The sequence below is a fragment of the Hypanus sabinus genome, chromosome 3 (genome assembly GCF_030144855.1).
Source record: "Hypanus sabinus isolate sHypSab1 chromosome 3, sHypSab1.hap1, whole genome shotgun sequence".
NCBI classification, from domain to species: Eukaryota; Metazoa; Chordata; class Chondrichthyes; order Myliobatiformes; family Dasyatidae; genus Hypanus; species Hypanus sabinus.
In genome coordinates this window covers 176,646,253-176,665,352 of record NC_082708.1, presented here as the reverse complement: position 1 = coordinate 176,665,352, position 19,100 = coordinate 176,646,253, and positions in this window count along the sequence as shown.

The window sequence follows — 19,100 nt, the reverse complement described above, 5'->3', positions numbered from 1 at the left end:
TTACTGCTGATCCCAGCCGAGGTATGTTATTCCCTGGAGGATTTACAATCGACAGAAATAAAATGACTTAAAGGCACTGAACTTTCTTTGATGAAACTTTGTATCTAACCCTCTGCTCTTCTTTTGGCAAAGCAGGAGTTATCTTGGATACTCGTTACCAATTCCTCCTGCGAAGATTAAAAAAAGGTCGCATCTGTTTCACTATTGACATTAACTTTCCCAATCCTTCGGGATTTCCGAACTCTTTTAAAATGTTCACTCTCCACTGACCAAACTGCCAGGTCTATAGCGAAACTGCGGACAATAACCTTTGAGACTTAAAACAGAGAGTAAAACTCCACTTTTAAACAAAACTGCATCATAATATCGGAATACGCAGCAGCATGGAGTCAGTGGAGAATTCAGCCACAAACTGCCCACGTCACAGGGTGGGGTTCTCCTTTTATACTCAGTTGAAAAAAACTATCACATGACCTCTCACTGGCGGGAAAATTATGTCACTCCCCCATCACAAGACCATTACCTCATGTCCAACCTAGCTTCAGTTACATCACGGTTATGTGACAGGTATAAGATCCCCACGGGTATGTAACACCTCCCTCCAAAAAAAAATTTCTGTCAAGAACAAAATTTTAACAATTAACCACTTACAAAAAAAAACAAATGTATAAAATTTACAACATACACAGTATACATAGTATTATCATACATCAACTTACAAATTATTACACAGGAGGGTTACAAATGTTAAAACATCATTCCATAAAAAAATTACATTGTACATTCAACATCGAGATAGACAATCAGCAATCACATTATCTTTACCTTTAATATGAGTTATCAAAATATTGTACTCTTGTAACATTAAATTCCAGTTTAATAGTCTTCCTTTTTTGTTTTCCATCTTACTCAGAAGCACTAATGGATTATGATCAGTGTAAACGATAAGTGGTTTTTGAGTTGTACCAACATATACGTTGAAATATTCTAAGGCTAACACAAGAGATAACAATTCTTTCTCTAATGTCGAACAGTTCCTTTGATGCTTATTAAATTTCTTAGAAAAGTAAGCCACGGGATAATCAACCTCATCACCGTCATTTCTTTGCATTAATACTGCTCCTGCAACCTCATCGCTAGCATCTACAGCTAATGAAAAAGGTTTTTCAAAGTCAGGTGCCTTGAGCACAGGTTGTTGACATATCATTGTTTTCAATTTCCCAAATGCTTCTTGACAAGGCACTATCCACACAAACTTCTCATTCTTCTTCAAGAGGTTAGTTAATGGAAGCAAAATTAACAAAATCAAAATTTAATTAAATACCATTAGCAAAATTCTTACAAAATTTTTGATAATATCCTACCATTCCCAGGAATCTTCTGAGAGTTTTTTTTTCCCAGTTGGAGTGGGAATCTCTAAAATTGCCTGAACTTTTGCCTGAACAGGAGGTACCTGACCTTGACCCACAGTATAAACAAGGTAAGTTACAGTGGCATGTCCGAATTCACTTTTAGCTAAGGTAATAGTTAAGTTAGCTTTGGAAAGCCTTTCAAACAATTTCTCCACCGCAGTAATGTGCACTTCCCAAGTATCATTTCCTGTCACCAAATCATCAATATAAGTATCTGTATCTTTCAATCCCTGAATCACAAAGTTAATCATCCTCTGGAAAGTACCTGGGGCATTCTTCACCCAAAATGGAAGAAAATTATATTCATATAATCCAGATGGAGTTACAAATGCAGATATCTCTCTATTTTTATCCATTAATGGAACACACCAATACCTTTTCAATAAATCATCATACACCAATACCCTTTCAATAAATCAATCTACACCAATACCCTTTCAATAAATCAATCTTTGTAAGGAACTTTGCTTTTCCCACTTTATCTACACAATCATCTACTGTAGGAATTAGATATGCATCTGTTTTCATTACAGCATTCACCTTCCTATAGTCCGTACAAAACCTAATACTACCATCTGGTTTTAGCACCATAACACAAGGTGAACTCCAATTTGAATTAGAGGGTTGAATAATATTTTTCTCTAGCATATAATTAATTTCTTTCTCAGCAAGTTCACATTTTTCCATGTTCATCCTAAAAAGGATGGTGTTTAATGGGTTTGGCATCTCCAACATCTACATCATATGAAGCTATGGTAATTCTTCTAGGAACATCTGGAAACAAATTCTTATATTTAAAATTTAATTGTTTCATCTGCTGTTTCTGCTCTGGCTGTAAATGTGCTAATTTCTCATCAATATTTTCCAGAATGGTTGAGTTTGATAACCTGACAGAAACAATGTTAGGTTTAGAATGAGTTTCAGTGAATCATCTATTAAGTCCCTAGTGAGATCAGACTCATTATTATTGACCACAACAGTCATAATAGCAGACTGTTTCTCATAATATGGCTTTATCATATTTATATGGCAAAGTTGTGTTGGCCTTCTACGATCTGGAGTTTTTATCACGTAATCCATCTCATTGATTTTACACACAATTTCATAAGGACCATGAAATCTAGCTTGTAAAGGATTCATTTGCACTGGGAAAAGAACCAGCACCTTATCTCTAGGCTTAAACATCCTCATCCTAACTTCTTTATCGTACCAGGTTTTCATTTTCTCCTGAGCCAGTTTTAAATTTTCCCAAGCTAAGCTACAAGCTTTATGTAATCTGTCCTTAAATTTCAAAACATAGTCTAACAAATTAGTGTGTACCTCTTTATTAATCCAGTGTTCTTTTAATAAGGCTAAAGGTCCTCTAACTATATGCCCAAATACAAGTTCAAATGGACTGAAACCGATGGATCTTGTACTGACTCCCTTACTGCAAATAGAAGTAAATGTATACCCTCATCCCAATCATTTTCATTTTCCACACAATACATCCTAATCATAGTCTTGAGGGTAGAAAGAAAACTTTCCAAGGCACCTTGCAATTCTGGATGGTATGCAGATGAAGTGATTTGCTTAGCTCCCAATTTATAAACTATCTGTTGAAACATTCCAGATATAAAGTTACTGCCTTGATCAGATTGTATTTCCTCAGGCAACCCAAAATAAGTAAAGAATTTTATAAGAGCTTTGTTACCATTTTAACTGTTATATTCCTAAGTGGTTCTACCTCTGGAAACCTAAACGCAGTGCACATGATAGTCAACAGGTGCTGATAACTAGTTTTTGTTTTTCGTAATGGACCAACACAATCTATAATAATTTTAGAAAACGGTTCACCAAATGCTGGAATAGGTTGCAATGGAGCCACTGGTGTAATTTGATTTGGTTTACCAACAATTTGACAAGTATGGCACATTCTACAAAACATCACTACATCTTTTCTTAAACCAGGTCAGTAAAAATGTTTTAAAATCTTGTCCACAGTTTTCCTTACCCCCTTAATGTCCACCTAAGGGCACTTTATGAGCTAAAGTTAAAATCTCATTTTGAAAAACTTTAAGAACAACTACTTGGTAAACAATATTCCATTCATCACTTGCAGGAATTGTAGGTGATCTCCACTTCCTCATCAACATTCCTTTTTCAAAATAATATCCTACTGGCACCTTCTCAATTTCACTATCTGGTAGAGCTTGTTCTTTTAATTTTATAATCTCAGGGTCTCTACTCTGCTCTGCTATCATCTCCTTCTGAGACAGAGACAAATCTTCATGGTCAGACTTACTCCAAGAATCTTGTTCAAACAATGAAGTTAAGAAAGTTTCTGACACATCCTCAAAATTCAAATCCTGAATTGAACAGTCATGGGTAACAACCTCATTCTGCACATCAATCTTTTTAGCCATAGCTCGAGTTACAACACAGGAAGAATTTGTGTTAGAATCCATCTGTGGTTCTTCTAACTTTATTGTCAAATGCTCTTCAGGTAAAACTTGTCCACCTGTCAAATCATTACCTAACAATAAAGAAATATCCTTCACTGGTAAGCTAGGTTGTAATCCTACTTTAACAAGTCCTGTAACTAAGACTGACTTTAAATTCACTTTATGCAGGTGTACAGGCATAAGGGCACTCCCAACACCTTGTACATAATTTACCTCACCAGTATCAGACTGTTCATTAAACCTCAACACACTCTCTAATATCAGTGATTGAGGAGCTCCAGTATCCCTAAGGGTTTTTATTGGCACCGGAGTAGATCCTTCTTTCAAGGATACAAACCCTTCAGTTATAAAAAGATAATTTCCCCTTTTAACTTGGTCAGACTCTAACAAAACCTTATTTGTGTTTATCAAACCCTGTAGATTTACAGGTATTTCAGTATGTTGCACACAAGCATCTGGGACTGCTTCCTTCTCTTTCTTTTTCAATCAGAAACAGTTAGCTATGACATGACCAAGTTTCTTACAATAATTACAAATGGGACCAAACTGTCTTTCCTTCACAGGTTTTGCTTCCTCCTTACCTTTCTCACTAACTTCTGATTTAATTTCTGACTTACCTTGATTCATTATGTTATTTTTCCTTTTAAAAGTTCTACACTGAGAGAATTTATTCTTATGAATTAAAGCATACTCATCAGCTAATTTAGCAGAGTCCTGCAATGTAGCAATGTCTCTCTCATTTAAGTATGTCCTGATCTTATCAGGGATGCTCCCTTTAAATTCCTCCATTAAAATCAACTCTTTCAATGTATTATAGTCCCCATTTACATTTTTAGAGGAAACCCATCTCTCAAAACACACAGCTTTATCGTAGGCAAATTCCACATGTTTTCTCCACAGATTTCTTCAAACTTCTGAATCTTTCTCTATAAGCTTCTGGGATCAACTCATATGCTTTCAATATCTGCTGTTCCACAATATCATAATCAAGTGCTTGCTCAGCAGTTAAAGCTGTATAAACCTGTTGTGCTTTGCCTTTAATTACACTCTGCAACAACATTGACCATTTCTCTTTCAGCCACTCTGAAATCAGAGCAATAGTTTCAAAATGTTGAAAATATATTTCTATTTCTGTTTCACTAAATGGACGGACCAATTTAATTTCCTGACTAACAACAAACATTTTCCTAGAACCAAGAGACCGATCCTCAGACCTTAATCCCGCCAGCGCAAATTCAAATCCTCTTTTTTTACTTTCAGCTTCTAACCTAGAATGCTCCAAGTCTGCTTTACTTTGTTCCAACTTGATTTGTTCAATTTGTAACTGCATCTCTAGAGTAATTATTGGAAATGAAGCTAAAACCGATTCATCAAAATCATCTGAATCTACATAGTGTGACGCGACTTTTCTCTGTAATAGAGCTTTTGATGTAGACCTCAAAATATCTTTAAGTTCCAACCTACTAGCAATCTCAAATACAACATTTTTTTCGCCATCGCTAATAACTCTGTGTCTGCCGAAGCCAGAAAGTTATCAATATTCATTGTTGCCAAATACCACTCACAAGCCAATCAAACAAAAGAATCAAATATTTCCCTTTTCCAAACCACTGATCAAAAATGAAACAAGCATTTAACCTCAAAATGGATTCAGATCGCACGAGCCCCCATTTGTTACAAATCAGCAACAATGAATATATAATTGAGACAGGATTTTTTTTATAACAAATGAAACATTTATTAAACACTGTAAAAAACCCAAAAGTAAACAAATGATAAACTTAACTGGAAGTCAGCTGCGATAAGGCAGCTCGAACATTTCCTAAAGCGATAGTGCGACAACAGTTCTTAAAGTGATAAACCGAAAACAGTTCCTAGAAGTAGTAATGCGAAAGTCCAAATGCTTACACAGTCCATTAAAGGAAAGACTTCTTGAAAAGATATAAATTCTCTTTTGTGGAGTTACTGCTGATCCCAGCTGAGGTATGTTATTCCTTGGTGGATTTACAATTGACGGAAATAAAAAGACTTAAAGACACTGACCTTCCTTTGATGAAACTTTGTATCCAACCCTCTGCTTTTCTTTTGGCAAACCAGGAGTTATAGACAATATAGACAATAGGTGCAGGAGTAGGCATTCAGCCCTTCTAGCCAGCACCACCATTCACTGTGATCATGGCTGATCATACACAATCAGTACCCTGTTCCTGCCCTCTCCCCATATCCCTTGACCCTGCTATCTATAAGAGCTCTATCTAAATCTCTCTTGAATGTATCCAGAGACTTGGCCTCCACTGCCTTATGGGGCAGAGCATTCCACATATCCACCACTCTCTGGGTGAAAAAGTTTTTCTGCATCTCTGTTCTAAATGGCCTACCCATTATTCTTAAACTGTGGCCTGTAGTTCTGGACTCACCCATCAGCGGGAACATGCTTCCTGCCTCCAACATGTCCAATCCCTTAATAATCTTTTATGTTTCAATCAGATCCCCTCTCATCCTTCTAAATTCCAGTGTATACAAGCCCAGTCGCTCCAATGTTTCAATGTATGACAGTCCCTCCATTCCGGGAATTAACCTTGTGAACCTACTCTGCACCCCCTCAATAGCAAGAATGTCCTTCCTCAAATTTGGAGACCAAAACTGCACAAAATACTCCAGGTGAGGTCTCACCAGGGCCCTGTACAGCTGCAGAAGGACTCTTTACTCCTATACTCAATTCCTCTTGTTATAAAGGCCAGCATGCCATTAGCTTTCTTCACTGCCTGCTGTACCTGCATGCTTGCTTTTGTTGACTGATGTACAAGAACACCTGGATCTCGTTGTACTTCCCCTTTTCCTAACTTGACTCCAATTAGATAGTAATCTGCCTTCCTGTTCTTGCCACCAAAGTGGATAACCTCACATTTATCCACATTAAACTGCATCTGCCATACATTTGCCCACTCACCCAACCTGTCCAAGTCATCCTGCATTCTCATAACATCCTCCTGACATTTCATACTGCCACCCAGCTTTGTGTAATCAGCAAATTTGCTAATGTTACTTTTAATCCCTTCATCTAATCATTAATGTATATCGTAAACAGTTGCGGTCCCAGCACTGAACCTTGCGGTACCCCACTGGTCAAAGCCTGCCATTCCGAAAGGGACCCGTTAATTGCTACTCTTTGTTTCCTGTCAGCCAGCCAATTTTCAATCCATGTCAGTACTCTGCCCCCAATACCATGTGCCCTAATTTTGCCCACTAATCTCCTATGTGGGACTTTATCAAAAGCTTTCTGGAAGTCCAGGTACACTACATCCACTGGCTCTCCCTTGTGCATTTTCATAGTTACATCCTCAAAAAACTCCAGAAGGTTAGTCAAGCATGATTTTCCCTTCATAAATCCATGCTGACTCGGACTGATCCTTCTACTGCTATCCAAATGTGTCGTAATTTCCTCTTTTATCATGGATACTCGTTACTAATTCCTCCTGCGAAGATTAAACAAAGGTGGAATCTGTTTCACTGTTGACATTAATTTTCCCAATCCTTTGGGATTTCTGAACTCCATTAAAATCTTCACTCTCCATTGACCAAACTGGCAGTATTATAACGAAACTGCAGGCAATAACCTTTGAGACTTAAAACAGAAAGTAAAACTCCACTTTTAAACAAAACTGCATCATAATATTGAAATACACAGCAGCATGGAGTCAGTGGTGAATTCAGCCATGAACTGCCCACGTCACAGGGTGGGGTTCTCCTTTTATACCTAGTTGAAAAAAACTATCACTTTACCTCTCACTGGCGGGAAAATTACGTCACTCCCCCATCATAAGACCTAGCTAGCTTCAATTACATCATGGTCACGTGAAAGGTACAAGATACCCACGGGTACGTAACACTTGACACTTCCAGTATAGGAAATAATTTGACCTCTAATAAAAGCTTTAAAGGCATCCCATCTAATAAGACTAGAAGTCTCTTCTGAAGTATCCTTTTCAAAAATTTGTCTCTCAAGAAATTTTAAGAAATCTTTATCAGATAACAAAGTTAAATTAAAACACCAAAATCGGTACTTGAGGAAGACCAAGGAGATTTAAAAATAAAAGCACCAGAGCATGATCTGAAACTGCAATTTGTTTGTATTCACAGGATCGAACTAAAGGAATTATTTGACAATCAATAAAAAAGTACGTAGATTCTGGACTACAGAGCGCACCTGATTAAAAGCCGCACGCTCTAATTTTAGAAAGAAAATCAATTTTGTACTTGTACAGGCCACACCGGATTTTAAGCCGCAGGTGTCCCACGTTGTAATATGAGATATTTACTCAGAAAGATATTACACGTGAGGATTTTTTAACTTTTAATTAAATCCGTATGGTAACATAAACAAATACATATTGCAAATGCTTTTTTTCGAACAGTGCCTGTAACACAGCTACTTTTAAATATACATACGTATCAGTAACACACAAATTACATTGCGTATACTTTTTTACTGAACAGTGCACGAACAACATTCCAATATCTCCTGACGACTGGTAAAAAAAATATATATACTGCAGCCTACCAGGAAAAGTTATTGATCGCCTTCTTCATCTTCCTCCTGCGCACTAAAACCATCAAAGTCCTTCAGTGTCCGAATTGAACAACCTCGGGATCTCGTCACTCACTTCAGTCTCTTCGTTGTTGCTCTCACTTGAGCGCATGTGGTCCTCTTCATCAAGCAGCAGTCCAGCCTTTCGAAACCCGTTGGTGATGGTGGATGTTGTGACACGGCTCCACGCATTTAGGATCCACTGGCAGACTTGAGTTAAAGATGCTCTTCGCATGCATCCTGTTTTGGTAAAGGATTTCTTGCCGCTCGTCATCCAAGCCTCCCACTCAACGCGCAGCGCCACTTTAAATGCCCGGTTCACGCTGATGTCCAGTGGCTGCAAATACTTCGTGGTGCCCCCAGGAATCACAGCTGGAATTGAGTTTGTACTCTTGATGGCAGCTTTCACTGAACTTTCATTGTCAGCCGCTTAAAAATCACCATCGGTGGAAGCTTTAGTCTGGATGCTGTGCAGCTCAGAACACAAGTAAAATGCGTTCTCTCATGGCCACTTGTTTTCAGTGTGATGGACGAGTCACCTTTTTTATTAACAGTCCGAGTGAGAGGCAGGTCAAACGTCAAAGGTACTTCATCCATATTTATATCATCTGGCCTGATGGAATTCTCCGCTATCTTTGTTTGAGTGAATGTGTGGAAGTTAGCAAGTTTTTCCTCGTGGTTGGACGGGAGCTGCTGACACAGAGTCGTGCGTACCCTGACGGACAGGCCTTTTCGTCTCATAAATCTAAAACACCACGATGGCCCACCTCTAAAATCTTCGATTTTCATTTTGGTGGCGATTGCTTTAGCCTTCAGTCTGATCTGCACGGTGGAAACACCATGGCCGCCTGCTCTCTGTGTGTTAACCCAGTCTTCAAGAAAGTTTTCAAGTTCGGGCCATCTGCTATGATTACCTCTGAAAGCTTTTGTCGTCTTTTTGTATTGACTCAGTTCTTCATGCTGGCGTCTCCACCGTCTCACCATCGATTCATTTATGCCAAGATTATGTGCAGCAGCTCGATTTCCTTCTTCAACCGCCAGATTGATCGCCTTTAACTTAAAAGCTGCATCATATGCTTTTCTTCGAGTGTTTTCCATGTTGATGAAGGTGAGTGCAAATGACTGATTTACAATAATTTAATTGTGAAAGTGCGCTTGATTTATCATACAATTTCATTGGACCTCTGTGAACTACTCATCAATTTTATTGGTCTACTGTTACGAGGCAAAATGTTTTTGGCGGCATGAAAAAAAACATGCATTAGCCGCACCATAGTATAGGCCGCAGCGTTGCCGCAGTGTTCAAAGCGTGCGAAAAAAGTAGCGGCTTATAGTCTGGAATTTACGGTAATCAATCCTGGAATACATATGATGGACATGAGAAAAAAACAAATACTCCCTATCTAGTGGGTGTAAGAAACACCATATATCAACAATACCGCATTTCATTAAAAAGGATTGAATAAACAAAGCAGATTTATTAAGTTTCTCTGTTTTAAAGGATGACCTATCTAAAGCTGGATCTAACCAACAATCTCCTCCCATCACCAATGAGTAAAGGCTCAAATCTGGCAAAAACGGAAAAAAAACGCACAAAAAATCCTGGATTATCTGCATTCGGAGCATATAGATGGGCAAATACCATTAATTTATTATATAATTTTCCTGACACTATGACAAAGTGCCCATTAGTATCAGACACTACTTTATGTTGGACGAAGGGAACTGTATTCTCCATAAAAATCGAAACTCCCCTAGACTTACCCTGGAAAGAGGGGTAAAAATGTAGTCCTTTCCATCTACTGAAAAGATGTAAGCTGTCACAATTACGTACATGTGTTTCCTGTAAAAAAATAATTGGGGCCTTAAGTTTTTTAACATAGGCAAAAAATCCTATTCCGTTTCACTGGGTGATTTAATCCTTTCACGTTAAGACTGAGTAAGTTAATAGTATGACCCATTATTAATACTACTTAATAGAGAAGTTAAAGTAATAGCCAGTAAAATGAACATTAAAACCAAACAATAAGCCTTGAAACAGGGTAACCAAGCAACAGATTTGGCTAACATACCAAAACAGCTCCCAGTAAAAGACACTCCCTCCCCCCTCCCGAAGTCACAAGGCCAGCCAAAAGAAGGCTGGCAGCTACAACTAATGACATCACCCTCCCAAAACAGCCTGCTGATTGACTCCTAATTAATTCCAAGTCCAACTGTATTCCAAGCCAGACTAAATAATGACCAAAAAAAGCTTAGCCTTCATAACAAGGACACAAACAGATTAATTATTACAGTTTCAGAACAATAGAATGAAAAATACCAAACTAAGCCATATTGATTAGAAAAGTGTATGAAATAATAAAATGCTTATAAAAATCCGTAATATATAATCGAACTCAGTATTAACTCATTAAAATCTTATTCTCTAAGTAAAGCATTTAAATCACAAGGAAGTTTAGCTGCAAAGGTTCACCAAAAGTAAGAGAAGCAATTATTCATATAGCAAGATACTAAACAGTCAAACCATTGTCTTTAAAAAATCCCAGGCTTCTCCACTCCAGTGAAACCATTCTTCATAACCATCTTGCAGAGTGATTCTAAGATGAGCAGGATAACAAAGAGATGGCTTTAAAACTTTGTCAAAAAGTTCCAACATAACCCCTTTGAATTTAGCACACACATTCACGACCTCGGGTGAAAAGTCCTCAACAATCCTGGTCTTCTGACCCTTGTAGTCAATTCTTCTTCTTCAACGAGATTCATGAATTCAATGATCCTTTGTTTGAAATTCAAGAAAACAAATTATAACTGATCTGAACTTGGCTCCCAGAGGTGGTCTCGGGGTCGGGCGATCTACGAGCTCGATTGATCATAGGTGCTGTCGGAAGATTTTAGGAAATAATTGTACCAAAAAGCTTGCAAAGAATTCAGTAGGCTGAACACCTTCAATTAACCCTTCAAGACCCAGAATTGGTAGGTTATTTCTTCTGCTTTTGTTTTCTAAATCCATAATCTTATGTCTTAATTTCTCATTAGATTTAGATTGCTGTTCAGAGTTTTTGCATCTGTTCCTGCATCCAAAATCGCCAGTTTCTTCATTCTCTTCTATTCATTTATCATGTTTGATTAAGGTTTTTTGAATAGAATCCAATTTTGCATCTATTAGCTTAAAATCAGAACTAAGTTGTTGGAATTCATCGGAAGATTCTTTTCCATGTTTTCAAAGCAAATCCATTACAGGATCCAAAGAAGCAGGAGCATCGTCTTCTTTTTTTTATGGCATTCTTCGTACTCATAGTAAAAAATACCACGTTTTAAAGTGAGGTTTCAAAACAGATTGGAAACAGTAAAGTAAATGAGATAGGAGTGAATGCAAGAAGCTGTTACTCCATTCACAACCAGCAGGGACTCTGAAAGACTTTTAGCTGGCTACAGAAAGCGTTTACAAGCTGTGATACTTGCCAAAGGGGGTGTTACTAAGTACTGACCATGCAGAGCGCTCAAACTTTTGGTTCCGGCCCTTTTCCTTTTTTGTTATTTTGAAACTGTAAAAGATGGAAATAAAAAAGTAATCTTGCTTAAAATATTAAAGAAATGTGTCATCTTTAACTTTATGCCTTTTGGAAATCAGGTCATCTTTTACTCACTTAGCTATCACAGAAACAAATTTTGAGAAGATAACAGCATCTGTTAATCATAAGTTGGAACAATTTGATTCATACTAGGAAAAATGGTTTAACTAGATAACACCTCATAGGCCTGATTTTATTCTCACATATCAATGAACATGTAGTAAAAAAAAATCACTCCCTACTTCTACATACTTTTCTCCTTTCACTTGTTCTTTCTTTCCTCTCTTTTTTATAAATATTATGTGGAGATTTGTGGCATATATGTATGATATATATGTACAATATCTGAAATAAATCTTATGGAAACGTTTGTTTGATGTTGAACTTCAATAAAAAATAAATTACAAAAAAAAACATTTTGACCGAGGGGGAGGGGGTGCCCAGACTTGGGTGCCCAGACTTTCGCATGCCACTATAGGTGCCAGACAGGGTGGTTTGAGTGTCTCAGAAACTGCGTAATCTCCTGAGATTTTCACTGTAGAATTTAAAGGGAATAGTGTGAGAAACAAAAAAAAACATCCAGCGAGCATTCTGTGGGCAAAAATACCTTGTTAATGAGAGAGGTCAGAGGAGATTGGCCAGACTGGTTAAAGCTGACAGGAATGCAAAAGTAACTCCAAAAAAAACTGGTGCCCAGAAGAGGATCTCTGAACACACAACACGTTGAACCTTGAACTGGATGGGCTATAACAGCAGAATACCATGAACCCACACTCAGTGGCCACTATATTAGATGCCTCCTATACCTAATAAAGAAGTCACTGAGTGTATCTCTGTCTCTGTCTCTCTCTCACCATGGTTATGGTCCCCATTACCCAGCTGTTTGTTCACCAGAAATAAACATACCATTTAACTGCTATGATTGCTTTGCTGAAGGTTACCAAACACCTATGATATACTCTGCATGTTGTCACACATCTCTTCAGTCAGTTTATACAACAAGATAAAAGGAAGTCCCACTAAATGGAAAACGTTTTACGCAGGTTGTTGTTCTGAAATGCTAACTCTGTTTCTCCATGGATGCTGCCTGCCCTACTTAATTTATTTTTTTTAATTAGAGATACAGCATGGTAGCAGGCCTTTCTGGCTCAGGGGGCCCAGGGTGCCCAATTACAACCATGTGACTAATTGACGTACAAATCGTTGGAACGTAGGAGGAAACCAGAGCACACAGAAGAAACTCACGGGGTCACAGAGAGAGCATCCAGCTTCACAGTTTTTAACAGTGTGATTCAACCCTACTTCTTTATACCTCAGGAAAATTTATTTATTGCTTATTTATGAAGATACAGTGTGCAAACGGCACTTCCAGCCCTTCGAGCCGCGCCTCCTAGCACTCCTCAGACTGATCACAGGACAATTTACAGTGACCAATTAACATACCAACCAGTACATCTTCGAACTGTGGGAGGAAACTCACGCAGTCACGGGGTGAACGTACAAGCTCCTTACAGGCAGCAGTGGGAATTGAACCCAGGTCGCCTGTACTGTAAAGCATTGTGCTATCCAATGCCCTACTGGGCCGCCCCAAAATGTCCGACTGGAATATCTGCTTGGCTGTGCAATCATCTCTATACTATATAGTTGGGCAAAAGAAAGGAGAGCAGTAGTGCCAGGCAGCAGTTATTGAGGGGGTACATTCTCAGTCATAGAGTCCTGGAGAGCTACAACGCCATAGCAAGCCATTCAGCCTAAGTCAGTACCAACCATCAAGCACTCATTTACAGTATTCCTCTGCTAACCAATTACATTCTCACAACAAGACCTCTATAGTGCGCTTATGCATAAAAGAGATGGAGTAGGATTCTCAGCCACAGAACCTGCTCTGCCTTTCAGATCAGGCTAAGCAAATGCTGGAAATCTGAAATGAGAAAAAGAAAATGTTAAAAATCTCAGCCACTCATCTAGGATCACCAGAATACAAATGCGGCAAGAATACCAAATATTTTATGGCAATTTGTAGTATTTCCCATTTAAAAGCCCCATGTCGTAGCATCCTTTTGCAATTTCTTCTATTCAAAGGAGATAACTTCAGTCAACTTCACTTCATCATTGAAATGTTCCTGCAATCTATGGACTCACTTTCAAGGATCCTTCATCTCATGTTCTTCATCTTTATTTGTTATTTATTTCTTATTTCTTTCTTTTTGTATTTGCACAGTCGTGTCTTTTGTACACTGGTTGAAAGCCCAAGTAGGTGCGGTCTTTTATTGATTCCACTATGGATTTATTGAATATGCTTGCAATAAAAGTGAATTTCAGGAAATTTTAATAATTGGAAAAACTTGTATTTTTTTGAAACATCTTTCAATTAGCTTCTTATAATACCTTTCTTGTAATTCTTTCAAATGCAACAGGGAAGACAAACAAGGGCAGGACTTTAACGGAGAATGTCTGGGCCCTGTGAGCATTGTACAGAAGAGGGACTTATGAGTACAAATATATGGTTCACAGGAAGTGATGTCACAGGTAGACAGGGTACTGGAGAAAGCTCCATCAACAGGGCACTGAGTATAGATGTTTGAAGTTATATTGTAATTGTTGAGGAAGTCTGTGAGCTGCTTTCAGAATACCGTGTTGAGTTTTGGTCATCCTGATATAGGAAACATACAATTAAGTAGATGAGACAAACTCAGCCAGCCCTGGAGCAAGGATGTTTTGCTGAGGCTTTATAAGGCATTGGTCAGACCACACTTGGAGTACTGTGAGCAGATTTGGGACCCTTATCGATAAGAAAGGATGTGCTGACATTGGAGAGGGTCCAGGAGATGTTCATGAGAATGATCCTAGGAATGAAAGATTAATGTATGAGAACTGTTTGATGGCTAAGGGCCTGGACTCACTCTAATTTAGAAAAATCAGGTAGCATCTCATTGAAACCTATCAGATATTGAAAGGCCAAGATACAATGTATGTTCCTTATAATGGGGGAGTTTTGGACCACAGTACACAGCCTCAGAATAGAAGGACATCCCTTTAGAACAGAGATGAGAAGCAATTTCTTTAGCCAGAGGGTGGTGAATCTATGGAATTAATTGACACGAATGGCTGTGAAGGCAAAGTCATTGATTATATTTAAGGTGGAGGTTCATAGGTTTTTAATTAGTCAGGGTGTGAAACGTACAGGGATAAGGCAGGAGAAGGTGGGGGTGGGGGGGGGGGGCGGTGGTTGACAGAGGTACTGAAATGGCCATGATGGAATGGCAGAGTAGATTCAAAGAGCCAAGTGGCCTAATTCTGCTCTTATGTTTTATTATCTTTATTTTTTTAATTTATTTAATGCTACTGCACAGTGTAGGCCTTTCTGGTCCTTGGAGCCATACCACCCAGCAACCCCACAATCCTGATTAACCCTAACCTAATCATGGGACAATTTACAATGACCAATTAACCCATGTCTTTGGACCGTGGGAGGAAACCGAAGCAGCCAGAGAAAGCCCACGCATTTCCCAGGGAATACAGAGACTCCTTACAGAATGGCACCAGAAGTGAACTTCAAATTCTGGAATGCCCCAAGCCGTTAAGGTGTCGCACTAACAGATACACTGTCTTTACATGTGGAAGGAGAAATACAGTTAACATTTTTCATCTGAGACCTTCATCAGAACATAAGAAGATAAGAAATAGGAGCAGGAGTAATCCATTTGGCCCACTGAGCCTGCTCCGCCATTCAATAGGATAATGGCTGATGTGGTCATGGACTCATCTTCACCTACTTGCCTTTTCACCCTAACCCTTAATTCCCCAATGGTGCAAAAATCTATCCAACCTTGTCTTCAATATATTTACTGAGGTAGAATCCACTGCTTCATTGGGCAGAGAATTCCGTCAGAAATGAGAAAGAGAGAGAAAAAAAAGCTAGTTTTAAGGTTCAGAAAGGGTGGAGGAGTGATGAATAGGACAAAGAGAGCACCTGATTATCTGACCTCATGGTTGCCATGGTGATATGACCCTATGCATCTCTTTCCACAAATGCTGCCTGACCTGTTGTGAGTTTCCAGCTTTTTCAGTTTTTATTTCAGATTCCCGGCATCCTCAATATCTTCTATTATCATTTACTAACATACTTTTATGATTCATCTCTGCTTATTTCCCTGGGGAGTCACCTGATTGGATACCATATACTGCAGCTGTTTAATATCCCATTCAAAGTGAGTTCAATGTTCCCAGCAAGAGTCTGTTTAAAAAGTGGATGATTATAATTACCACAATTTCACTCTACAAAAGTAAGGCAATTGCTCCAGGAAAATGCACTGAAATTTAGATAGTTACATGCAAATTACGTGCAGAAAATCAATATCAATTACACTCAACAGTGTAGTCAGCAGGCTTGATTGACAGCAAGTTCTCGATCAATTCCTTTCTGGTTGAGAGTGGTTTATAATTAATATATAACCATATATTAAAAAATAATTAGTTGTTTGCTAATGGAACTACATGCACACACAGACCAGATGAAATATCTCAGCCCAAAGCATCAACTTTTAATTCTCCTCCACAGATGCTACTGGGCCTATTGACTTCCTCCAGCATCTGCAAAATCTCTTGTGTTTAAGACCATAAATACTGTAGAAGCAAGACTAAGCCACGTGGCCCATCAAGTCTGCTCCACCATTCCATCATGGCTGATTTTATTATCCCTCTCAACCCCATTCTCATGCCTTCTCTCCATTACGTTAATGGAGCTATACTTTTTCTGTCAGCATTAGTAGAAACGTGGTCAACCAGTTAGCACTGAGTGCCACAAAGAATTCTGATACCAAGGAAGGGTGTCTTTCAGCACAGTAGAGCGGCACAGTAATGTAACAGTATTACTCTATTAAAGCACCTTTTACCCAACTGAGGGAAATGGGTCAGCCATGATGAAATGGCAGAGCAGCCCCAATGGGATGAATGGACTAATTCTGCTCCCATGTCTCATGGCCTTATGATCTTACCCAGATTCAATTCTGCCACTGTCTGTGGACAGTTTGCATGTTCTCTCCTTGCTCATGTGGGTTTCTTCTGGGTCCTACAGTTTCCTCTCACAATCCGAAAATGTACGGTCACATGGGCTTGTTGAACCAGAAAGGCCTGGTACCATGCTGTATCAAACAATAAAATAATAATAAACAGAATAGTTCAGACAGTGTCCATGGTCTCAGAGCCCGCAGACCCAGGAAATTCTGGTACCCACCGCACCCCAAATTCCTGCTCTAATTTTTCTCCAAGAACAAGCAAGAAAATTATGCATTCCAAAAATCAAAGTATCACAAGGAGCTTAACAATGAAGTGCTTTCTGGATACTGTTTTAGTTATTGGTCCAGGAGCATCACCAACAAGACTGGGTGACATTTATTCATTCAAATGGTTTATTTCAGAACTGTTCTTTATTCATATAAAATAACCTGTAGGACAATATTTTAATCAGAAAGCCCTTTGCAGTGGCACTATCGAACTTTCAGTTAAATTTGAAGAAACTTGGAGGCCATTTTTCAACATCTTAATATGATGTAAGCTGACCTTTTCCGAATCCTTCTCAATAACTTTTTGTTCGTGTATAGGGGAGTGGTGTTTTAACCGATGAAACATGGCAGCCCAGCTTTTGTTTTGTTTTTATTTTGGTTTTTTTTAGTTTAGGGGGACTTCTTCTCTATATAAAACTTTTTTGAATCTTTTTCATGTTCAGTTATTAAGAGATTGGGAGGCTTAAATTATTACATGTGTTACTCGGAGTCTGTTTCTGTATACATTAACTGTTATTAATGTAATCCCTGTCTCTTTGTATCATTATCATTGTTATGTTTATCAATTTGAAACTTAATGAAAAAAATAGAGAAAGAAGGCCCATTGACCCAGCTATTTATTGTTAACACATCAGTTAGCTTCTGTAGATGTCCACTGAGTCTGCAGAAGGGCTTAAACAGATTAGCAGAATCGGCAAAACAGTGGCAGATGAAATACAATGTAGGGAAATGAATGTTCATGCGTTTTGGCAGAAGCAGTACAGGTATAGACTATCTTCGAAGTGGACAGCAAATTCAAAAATAAGAGGTGCAAAGGGAAAGGGAGTCCCAGTGCAGGATTCCTTAAAGGTCAAATTGTAGGTTGAGTCGCTGGCAGGGAAGGCAAATGTAATGTTAGCATTCATATCAAGAGGACTCGGGTATAAAAGCAAGGATGCTAAGCTGAGGCTTTATAAAGCACTGATCAAACTGCATTCAGATTATTGTAAGTAGCTTTGGGCTTCATATCTCAGAAAGATGTGCTGCCATTGGAGAGTGTCCAAAGGAGATTCAAGAGAATGAAACTGCAAATGAAAGTGTTAAAACATGAGGAATGCTTGATGGCTCTCGGCCTGTACTTGCTGCAGTTTAGAAGAATGAGGAGGGATCTTATTGAGACTTGTCAAATATAGAAAGGCCTAGATAGAGTGAATGTGGAGAGGATGTTTCCAATAGTCAAAGAGTCTAGGCCCAGAGGACACAGCCTCATGTCCCTTTAGGACAGAGATGAGAAGGAATTTCTTCAGCCAGTGGGTGGAGAATCTGTGGAATTCATTGTCTCATGCGGCCTTAGAGTCCAAGTCATTGGGTATACTTAAAGCCGAGGTTGACAGGTTCTTGATTTGTCAGGGTGCCACAGCTTATGGGGAGAAAACAGGAGTATGGGGTTGAGATGGAAAACAAATCAGCCATGATAGAATGGTGCAGCAGACCTGATGGGCTGAATGGCCTAATTCTGCTCTTATGTCCTATGGTCTTAGAGCAAATTGTTTAAGGGTTTTAAAACAGATTCCAGCCACTTGGTGTGGAATGGTGGAAGAGTTTTGCACTGGGTCCTACTTCCTCATAGAGTACTTGCAGTCCAGCCACTATATCAAAGACCCCTCCCATCCTGAATATTCTCTCCCCTTCCCTACACCCCCCCCCCCAGTCTGGCAGAAGATATAAAAACCTGAAACTGATTTCCAGATGTATGTCATTATATCCTTGCACCTTATTGCCTGCCTGTATTGTAGTTTCTCTGTAATTGTAACACAATA